This window comes from Triticum aestivum, chromosome 1A (assembly GCF_018294505.1).
Source record: "Triticum aestivum cultivar Chinese Spring chromosome 1A, IWGSC CS RefSeq v2.1, whole genome shotgun sequence".
NCBI lineage: Eukaryota > Viridiplantae > Streptophyta > Magnoliopsida > Poales > Poaceae > Triticum > Triticum aestivum.
In genome coordinates this window covers 90094685-90105339 of record NC_057794.1, presented here as the reverse complement: position 1 = coordinate 90105339, position 10655 = coordinate 90094685, and positions in this window count along the sequence as shown.

Here is a 10655-nt window from a genome sequence, read left to right as displayed (position 1 = left end):
CGAAGTCTACCAAGTAGCAACAATAAACCCATGGAGTGACACGGCCATTACCTTTAACGCCAGTGATGAACCTAAATTCCGAACAGCCCAAGCACCAGTTGCATTGGTCCTCAGTCCAATAGTGGACGGCTTTCGTCTTACCAAGGTACTCATGGACGGCGGCAGCGGATTGAACCTCATCTATGAGGAAACTCTTCAAAAAATGGATATAGACTAGACCCGCATCATGCGAAGCAGCACAACCTTTAGAGGAATAATCCCTAGTCGGGAAGCGCACTGTACAGGAAAAATCACACTAGATGTGGTGTTCGGCACGTCGGATAATTACAGGTACGAAGAGGTCATGTTCCATGTGGCCCCGTTCAGCAGCGGTTATCACGCTTTGCTAGGGTGGGAAGCATTCACAATCTTCCAAGCAATACCCCATTACGGGTACATGAAGCTCAAGATGCCCGGGCCTAACGGGATCATCACTCTCGCTAGTGATCCGGACATAGCACTCCGTGCCAAAAACAAGACAGTTGCACTGGCCCTCAAGGCACTATCCGAAGCCCTAGCGGCTGAGGAGTTGACTACGCTGCGCTCTACGGTGAATAGGGACAATGTGGTACTCGACAAACGATCCAAATCCACCTCCTTTAAACCAGCGGACGAAATAGTCAAATTCCAAGTCCATCCAACGGACCCCAATAAAACAGCTTCCATCGGAGCACAGTTAAACCCTGATGTCGACGCCGCACTGCGAGAGTTCCTACGAGAGAACTGGGACATTTTCGCCTGGCACCCTTCAGACATGCCAGGAATCCCACGCAGGCTGGCCGAGCACAGCTTAAATATCCAAACAGGATTCAAACCTGTCAAACAGGCTCTTCGGTGTTTTTCTGAACCTAAGAGACAGGCTATAGGAGAGGAGCTAGCAAATCTATTAGAGGCCGGATTCATCAGAGATATAAAACATCCAGACTGGCTAGCAAACCTAGTGATGGTACCAAAGAAGGACAAATGATGGCGCCTGCGTGTTGATTTTAAAGACCTTAACAAGGCTTGCCCAAAGGATCCCTTCCCCCTCCCTCGCATCGATCAAAGTATCGATGCTACTGCAGGACACGATTCATTGTGTTTCCTCCACGCATATTCTGGCTACCATCAAATCAAGATGGCAGAACCAGACCAAGCCGCAACGGCATTTATCACACCATACGAGCCATTCTACTTCAACCCAATGCCCTTCAGGCTCAAAAACGCCGGCGCAACATATCAGCGCATGATTCAGACATGTTTGGCAAGCCAGATCGGTAAAACAGTGGAGGCATACGTAGATGATGTGGTCGTCAAAACAAGACATGTTGAATCTCTCGTAGACGACTTGAGGCTCACATTTGATAATCTCCGAACATACGGCATCAAGCTCAACCCGGAAAAATGCGTTTTCGGCGTTCCAGCTAGAAAGCTCTTGGGCTTCATTGTATCCAGTAGAGGAATTGAAGCAAATCCAGCCAAGATCCGAGCTCTGTCGCAACTGGATATCCCAAAGGACCTCAAACAAATACAAAAGTTAACCGGATGTGTGGCGGCTCTAAGCCGCTTTATCTCCCGCTTGGGAGAAAAGGCCCTTCCCCTTTACCGCCTCCTTCGGCGCACCGAACACTTCAAATGGACGGATGCAGCCACGGCTAGACTCGACGAAATAAAAGCCATACTGGCAACAAACCCAGTCCTGACCGCGCCAAACACCGGCGAACCAATGCTATTGTACATCGCAGCAACACATCAGGTTGTAAGCAAAGTGCTCGTCGTCGAACGAGAAGCGGACGGACACAAATTCCCCCTTCAAAGGCCGTTCTATTATGTGTCGACTGTCCTCACTCCCTGCAAATCACGGTACCTGCATTATCAAAATATTACGTACGCGGTATTCATGGCATCCCGGAAGCTACGACACTACTTTCAAGAGTGTTCAATAACAGTAGCCTCAGAAGTACCACTTAATGACATTATAAACAACCATGAAGCAACGGGCCAGATTGCAAAATGGGCCATCGAGATCCTCCCGTTCAACATAACTTATAAGCCACAACGAGCCATCAAGTCACAAGTTTTGGTCGACTTCGTCGCAGAATGGACGGAGGCTGAACTCCCTAAAGAGTACGGCACATATTCAAACTGGACCATGCATTTCGACGGTTCCAAAATGTTGGCTGGACTGGGCGCTGGCGTCGTTTTGATGTCCCCCCACAGGAGACATAGTTCAATACGTACTACAGATTCTGTAAATGGACTCCAATAATGCAGCCGAATATGAGGCCCTTCTACATGGTCTCCGGATGGCAGTATCCATGGGCATCCAACGCCTAGAGGTGTGCGGGGACTGGAACCTTGCAATCTCCCAAATAAATGGAGACTTCGATGCCAAGGATCCGAAAATGGCAGCTTACCGCAACACCATCCTAAAAATGTCAGCTTGGTTCGAGGGGCTTGAATTTCACCATATAGCCCGGGAAAGTAATCAGGCGGCAGATGTCCTGGCACGCATCAGCACAAAACGCGATGTAGTCCCCCCAACATCTTCTTGGAAAGGCTTTTCAAGCCATCCATGGCATGGGAAGGGGAGCCGAACAATAACAGCCCGGACCCAACCGCACTGCCCGACACCGAACATTCTGAAACAATAGGAGGCTCTGCCATTGAAAGAACACCATCAGCCCACGTAATAATGGCCGTCATCGCCCCGTGGACAGAACCATTCCTCGCCTACCTTACCAGGCGGGAACTCCCTGAGGACCAGAATGAGGCATGCTGCATAGTGCGGCGATCCAAAGCCTACATAGTCCACGAGGGTGAGCTTTATAAGAAAAGCACTACCGGAGTCCTTCAAAGGTGCATCTCCGAAGAGGAGGGGCGGAATCTCCTGGCTGAAATCCATGCTGGACTCGGCGGTCATCACGCTGCAGCCCGGTCCCTGGTAAGCAAGGCCTTCCGTACATGCTTTTATTGGCCGACAACCCAGGCAGACGCTCAGGACTTAGTCCAACGATGCACCGGTTGCCAGCTCTTTGCAAACCAAAGCCATATGCCACCCACCGCCCTCCAAACTATCACCATCACTTGGACCTTTGTGGTCTGGGGGCTTGATATGGTTGGATCCCTTAAAGGCGGAACCCACAAGCACAAATACTTACTGGTCATGGTGGATAAGTTCACCAAATGGATAGAAGCCAAGCCTGTTAAGACGGCCGAATCTGGACCTGTGATAGACTTCATATCCGGGGTTGTACACCGTTACAGCATCCCCCACAGCATCATCACTGATAATGGCACGAACTTTACAGCTGATGAGGTAAAACTCTGGTGCAAAAACATGGGCATAAAGCTCGATTATGCTACCGTCTATCACCCACAAACTAACAGCCAGGTCGAACGTGCAAATGGTCTTATCATGACCGGCATCAAACCCAGACTAGTGCGGTCCCTCAAGGAATCTAACATGCACTGGGTAGAGGAGCTCGACTCTGTACTCTGGGGGCTGCGGACCACGCCGGACCACGCCGAATCGCACCACCGGATACACACCATTCTTCATGGAGTACGGCGCAGAGGCAGTTCTGCCTTGCGACATAATTCACGACTCACCTCGAGTGCGCATGTACGTGGAAAGAGAAGCCGAGCTCGATTGACAGGACAGTTTGTACGCATTAGAGGAGGAGCATGACGTGGCGAAAGCACGTTCCGCATTCTATCAACAGCAAGCTCGAAGATACCAAAGCAAAGAAGTACGGGCCAAAAATTACAATGTTGGCGAATTAGTTCTATGCCTGTCAGACAAGAAAAAGGACAAACTCAAGCCCAAGTGGGAAGGTCCCTTCATAATTGACCAAGTCCTGACTGGTGGAGCATACCGCCTGTGAAACGCATCGGATAACCGACTCAAGCCGAACCCATGGAACGCAGCCCGTCTCCGAAGATTCTATGCCTAGCGTCGGATCCTGTGTTTGTCTCCTTACTCTGTCCATTTTTTATATACTATCCGTCTTACATTTCTCTCCTTCTCCCTTTTTCTCTCTCTTATAACCTTTAAAGGCTCACAAATTGACGCGCTATCCGCGCTCAGTAAACCTGGGGGCTTCTTTAAATAGAAGCTTATTTATATGGGCTTCATGCCTAACACATGTGTCAAACTTCCACATGTACCTTTTATTCACCATTATATGCATCGATATGACTTAAGTTTTGGCCAAGCTGGGTTTCCTAGCTCCTGTGCTTACCCCTACGTTCCCGATTATTCGGCTAGGTGCTAATGGGAGCACCTCTGCGATTGTTACTACCGGATCAGCCGGACGTGTACCTCAGACTGGGTGAAGCCGAAAGCTAGCGTTCTTAAGAGAATATTCGATCGGTGAACTAAAGATGATCTTTTTCTTTATCTATGTGCCCCCAGGCGTTTTTCCTGCGTTTCTTTTCGCAGCATGGACATGCACTTTAGGGCATGCCCCCCAGGGAAAGGAACCCCTAACGGAACTATTCTCCCTGGAAGATGTTTCTTACTAACCATGTAATATAACATAACTAGTCGGGCACTTGTCTGTTCACGCACTAATGACCCCTACGCCTGGTCTCCACGCATTCCTCGGTTCCTATATAACCGCATGGGAATTCGGACACACTCCGGACCGTCAGGCCCCGAGGTTGAAGCGAAAAGGTCGGCCATGACAAATGATCTACAATCCGGCTAGAAGGCATTATAAATGTCAATTCGATTACATAGTAATTTTTACTGATTGTATTCCTCTTCAATACCATCTAACAGGCTGTCTAATTTACAGTCCTGCTGGGAGTACTTTGCGGCCAACTCTACTTGGCCGTACACTAAGCTTACAGGGATCTCCTTCCCATCGGGCCCTATAGGACCGACCTCGGCCATGTGGTTGGGGTCAGCCTTTGAGTACCGCTTCTTCACCATGGCCCAGGCCTCCCTAGCGCCTTGATGGCAGGCTGATATCTTCCACAATTGGAAGCGCCACCGTGCTCCCTTTAGCTTCTCCGCAAGCTCTCCAATACCTTCGGGCATGGAGACGGATGGCCATAGGGCCTGGGAGACGCCTCGCATCGCCTGCCGAACTCGATCGAGCAGTTGCGAGAGCTCGGGAAGAAGGTCACCCGTAGAACCGGGCATCTCCTCCGCCGGACGACCTATTAACACACCTACAGACATTGCTCTGTCAGTCGACTTCCCTGCCGAACTTTCTTCCAAAAGGTTCATTCAAGCACTTACTAAATATGCCGTGCCGAAGCCACTAATTCTCCTTCACGGAGTCTCATCGCTGGGCACGAACGTCTTTCAGCTTGATGCCCAGCCGGGTGTTGGCATCTTGGAGAACGTTCTTCTCCCCCATCACCTTTAATAGCACCCTCTCATCAGCCTTTAGCTGGCGTAGGAGATGTTGCTTTTCCGGATTCAATCCGGCGCCATCTGCAATTTTATTTATCAGATTCGCACCAAAGCCGTGCTTCGCAAAATACTTATCTTTCGAAATGTATATTACCATAGGGGGCCTCCTTAGGCTCCCCTGCCGCGGCTAGTGCGGCCTCCAGTTGGGCTTTGCACTCTTCCAGCTCCTGGGACAGTAGGGAATTCTTTTCTGTAAGAACATGCATATCAAATGATCCTTAAACCAGTTATTCTAACTGTTTCAAGTCTCCGGGGCTACTGCTACATATATATTTACCAAAATTTTCTTACCCGTATGTCTTTTGGATATTGCTCCGTGGCTTTGGCTAGACCATTTTGTGCAGCACGGAGGTGCGCAGCTCCCGAATTGAAGGCATCTAACGCCTCTTGGGAGAAGCAAGCATCGCGAAGAATTATCCGGCGACGCCTGTGGTTCATAGCGCTTTCCACCTCATAGTTGGTTGCAGACAACCCATCCACATCCTCCGTCGGAGGAACGTCCAGCACACGCCTTGCGTTCGCCTCTGCCCTCGGACCAGGCTTTGGAGCCTGGCTGGTGGAGGCATGATTGGCAGCCTCTCCGGATATAGTCCGGCGAGGTCTCTTTGTCCTGAAGAGGGCACGAGTGTCAAATGTGCCTCGAAGGTATAACAACTGGGATAAAGGGGCGCACCATACCTTTGCACTGATGCCTCGGTCCGGACTGCACCTGTTTTCTGCCCACGGAGCCCTGCGGCCCCTCGTTGGCTTGTCGCCATAGGTTCGGCCTTCCGCCTCAAAAACCTCCCCTGCAGAGTTCGGTTGCAGTCAGGAAATTGAACACGCGTGGATGGACCCCTATCCGGGGTACTGGGACTTCGATCTCAAGTACCTGGGGCGTCGGGATTAGCCTTGGGTAATCGTCCATAATGGCCACCAAGGCGCTGTCCTCGCTCAATTGATGGAACACTCCATCAATCAGCTCCACAGATATGTCCGGATCCTCTTGAGAGGCCGGGTCGAGAGACCGTCCTAGTTCCTCGGGTTGTGGAGGCGGGCTGCTTATTTCCTTAATAGCCCGGCGCAGTTCCTGCGTTGAAGTCATCAGACTAAGTATTTAACAATGGGAACACTAAACGGATGAGCAAGTAAATGCGACCACTTACCCATCTTGGGGGATTGTGCATAGAGAATCCACCCTGTGGGTTGACGCGGAGAAATTCCTCCTCTTCTCCCTTGTACAAAGTGGACAAGATCTTCAATAGAATGGCAACTGAATCCAGCCCTTTACGGCCGTAGCGGGTGGCGTCGTCCTCCCCGTTGAAATCCCACATGGGGTGACTTCTATACTGAAGCGGCTGCACCCCCCGCATGATGCATTCAGCCATAACTCCGATCATGGTTAGTCCGGAATGGGCCAACAATCTTATTCGGCCCATCAGGTAAACGATGTCCCTGTCACTTTCCCTTTGAGGGCTCCGGGGACGCCAGCTTAGGCACTTCTTTAAGGGAGCACTATCGAATTCTGGGGGGCCGATCCGGATAGGATCCGGTAGCGGACGTCTTCTATAAAGAACCATTCCAAGGGCCAATCTTCGGACGCCTTCTTTGGGGTTCCGGACAGATATCCAGTCCCGGCGATGCGCCATACTTCGCCTCCGCCCACTTGATACATTGACCCTTTCTTGGAATGGGGCACGAGGCAAAATAGCTCCTTCCACAGTCCGAAATGAGCTTCGATACCTAAGAACAGCTCGCAGAGGGCTACAAAGCCCATGATATGCAATACTGAGGCAGGCGTGAGATGATGTAGCTGGAGGCCGTAGAACTCCAGCAGCCCCCGAAGGAATGGGTGGATGGGAAATCCGAGCCCCTTATTAAGTAAGGGACAAGGCACACCCGCTCTCCTTTGGATGGATTAGGGGCATTCTCTACTTGCTCTCCGCCGTTGTAGATGGCAAGACCGGCTCGAACCGCGACCATACAGGCCGGGGGGAGAAATCCCTTGGTTTGGAGCATCACTAGCTCACTATGAGGAGTAGAATATCTCTCCCAATATCCAGGCTTAGGGATAGAAGGGCGAGCGGAGGAGTTGTGGCGGCTGGCCATGGTGGAATGGACCTTTGTCGGATGCGCTCTGATGAACACTCATGAATGGGAGAAGGTGTGGATTGGATCTAAATCCTCGTCCCCTTAAGTAGGGCAGCTCATTTACGTGGCTTGGGGTGTGAACATAAAAACACTCAGACTTTTCATATTCGTTTGACACGTGGGAGACGGCCATTATTGGGCGTAGAAGCCAAGGAGCGCAACATCTACACGAAACCGGACTTTATTCAAACAGGTACATGAAATTTGGAGGAGAACCCGCCTTGCAATGCCGAAGACAATCTGCGCGCCGGACTCATCATCATTGAAGCCTGGTTCAGGGGCTACTGAGGGAGTCCTGGATTAGGGGGAGTTCGGATAGCCAAACTATACCTTCAGCCGGACTCCTGGACTATGAAGATACAAGATTGAAGACTCCGTCCCGTGTCCGGAAGGGACTCTATGTAACCCTAACCCTCTCCGATATCTATATAAAACGGAGGGTTTTAGTCCGTAGGACAACATACACATAAACAATCATACCATAGGCTAGCTTCTAGGGTTTAGCCTCTCTGATCTCGTGGTAGATCTACTCTTGTACTACCCATATCATCAATATTAATCAAGCAGGACGTAGAGTTTTACCTCCATCGAGAGGGCCCGAACCTGGGTAAAACTTCGTGTCCCTTGCCTCCTGTTACCATCCGGCCTAGACACATAGTTTGGGACCCCCTACCCGAGATCCGTCGGTTTTGACACCGACATAGACCTTTTAGTTTCTTTTCTTTGTTCTTTGTTCTGCATTTTTCCGCATCCAATTCATTGCAAAACTTGAGATCTTATTTGTCTAGTGAGCTGAGGTGACAAGTGTTTTTCTTTGATGAACTCAGTTCCACCGATTTCATGTTTCCGGTCTAACCGAAGATTTTCGGAGCAACCGAAGCATACAACTCGGTGACACCGATTGCACTACAGGAAAAACATTTTGCCATTTATTCCTGCTTTATTCTTGATCCAGCTCCACTCAATGAATCTTGTCCTCTGCAAGCATCACATTTACCTTAATGCTTTCTACTATGATTCAAGGACCGAACCCATTCACAACAAATTCCAGAAGACCCTTCTTGGAAATTGATGACAAAGGGGGAGAGAGAGATCACATCAAAGCCTAATCATATCTCTAGGGGGAGAGATCTCTAGGGGAGGGAATACTCTAGGAAAGAGTAATCTTCAAGGATCCCAGATGCTTGATGTTCCCAGATGCTTGATGTTCAAGAGGAGAGATGCCACATGTCTTCTTGGGGGAAAGACATGTTCAAATGTGCTTATTTCATTCGTTTCTTTGAGCTCTGTTTTTCTGTTCCCTATCTTCTCCCAGTATCCCATGCTAGATTCAGGGGAAGCAAGACAACCAAGGGAAAGAAAATTCTTAAATTCATTGCATATCCTTCTCTTTGGGGACATGTCAATACCTATCGTGGTACCCTGTACTCACTCTACATGTCATCCCAGTCTTGGTACTCTTGTGGTTTCTTTTGTTTGCTCTAGCTAGTAGGTGCATCTGTGTTATCTAACCTTGTTTACACAGGTTCATCACATCCTAGCCAACTCAAGACCACAAGGTAAGTATATGCATCATGGTCATGTGTATGAGAAATTCTTGCTGATGTACATACTGTTTGCAAGAAGGACTCATGGGCATGAAGGTACATTTCTCATGTTTTCATCACTTGCTCTGATGCATATAGCCAAGATACATGTAACACATTGCTACTCTGTCATGGTTATGCTCACACATGCTTCTATATACCATATTCACATGATTGCATACATGTAGGGGGAGCCTATGCTTGTTACATGTCTTTCCAAAGCTTTACTTGCTATTCTCTATATCTTTATCTAAAGCTTTGATGTATGTTGCCATCAACTACCAAAAAGGGGGAGATTGAAAGCACAAGTGCTCCCTGGGTGATTTTGGTAATTAATGACTACATATCTCTTGTTGGACTAACACTTTTACCTAGTATGTTTCAGATGAGTTCAACAATGAAGTGGCATGGACTATAGGATGTGGAACCCCTTCAAAATGCCAAGGACAAAGGATTGGCCCAAGCTCCAAGCTCAAGACTATTTAGTGATCCAAGATCACATTGAGTCTATAGGAAAGCCAATACTATTAAGAAGGGATGAGGTGTTGTTTAATGGCATGCTTGCTTAAAGTGCTTAGTGATATGCTCCAAAGCCCTCAACCACTTTCTCACTTCCAAATATGTCCTAAACCAAAAGTCAAACTCGGCCCCACCTATTCTTTCTATCCGAAGCCACCGAGTTCAGTTGACATAGCCACTGCCAGAAAACCTAATCAGTTCGGCCTCACCGATGGGATCTCTGTCTCACCGAGATGGGCTTGCAAACTCTCTGTTACCTATTGCAATATTTTCGGTCCCACCGAGATATGCAGTCGGCCCCGCCGAGTTTGCTTGGCCAACTCTCTGTTTCACTTATTACCCAAATCGGTCCCACCGAGTTTGAGTAATCGGTCAAACCGAGTTTTGGATTTACCCTAACCCTAGCACATCGGTGCCACCGAGTTGATCCAGTTGGTCCCACCAAAAACCCTAACGGTCACTAGGTTTTCTAAATCGGTCCGACCGATTTTATCCATTCGGTCTCACCGAGATTGGTAAATTATGTGTAACGGTTAGTTTTTGTGTGGAGGCTATATATACCCCTCCACCCACTCTTCATTTGTGAAGAGAGCCATCAGAACATACCTACACTTTGAATACACATTTTCTGTGAGAGAACCACCTACTCATGTGTTGAGGCCAAGATATTCCATTCCTACCGTCTGAATTTTGATCTCTAGCCTTCCCAAGTTGCTTTCCATTCAAATCATCATTCTACCAAATCCATATCCTGTGAGAGACATTTGAGTGTTGGGGAGACTATCATTTTAAGGAGTTCATCATCAACACACCATTTGTTACTTCTTGGAGAGTGGTGTCTCCTAGATTGGCTAGGTCTCACTTGGGAGCCTCCGACAAAGATTGTGGAGTTGAACCAAGGAGTTTGTATGGGCAAGGAGATCGCCTACTTCGTGAAGATCTACCGCTAGTGAGGCAAGTCCTTCGTGGGCGAT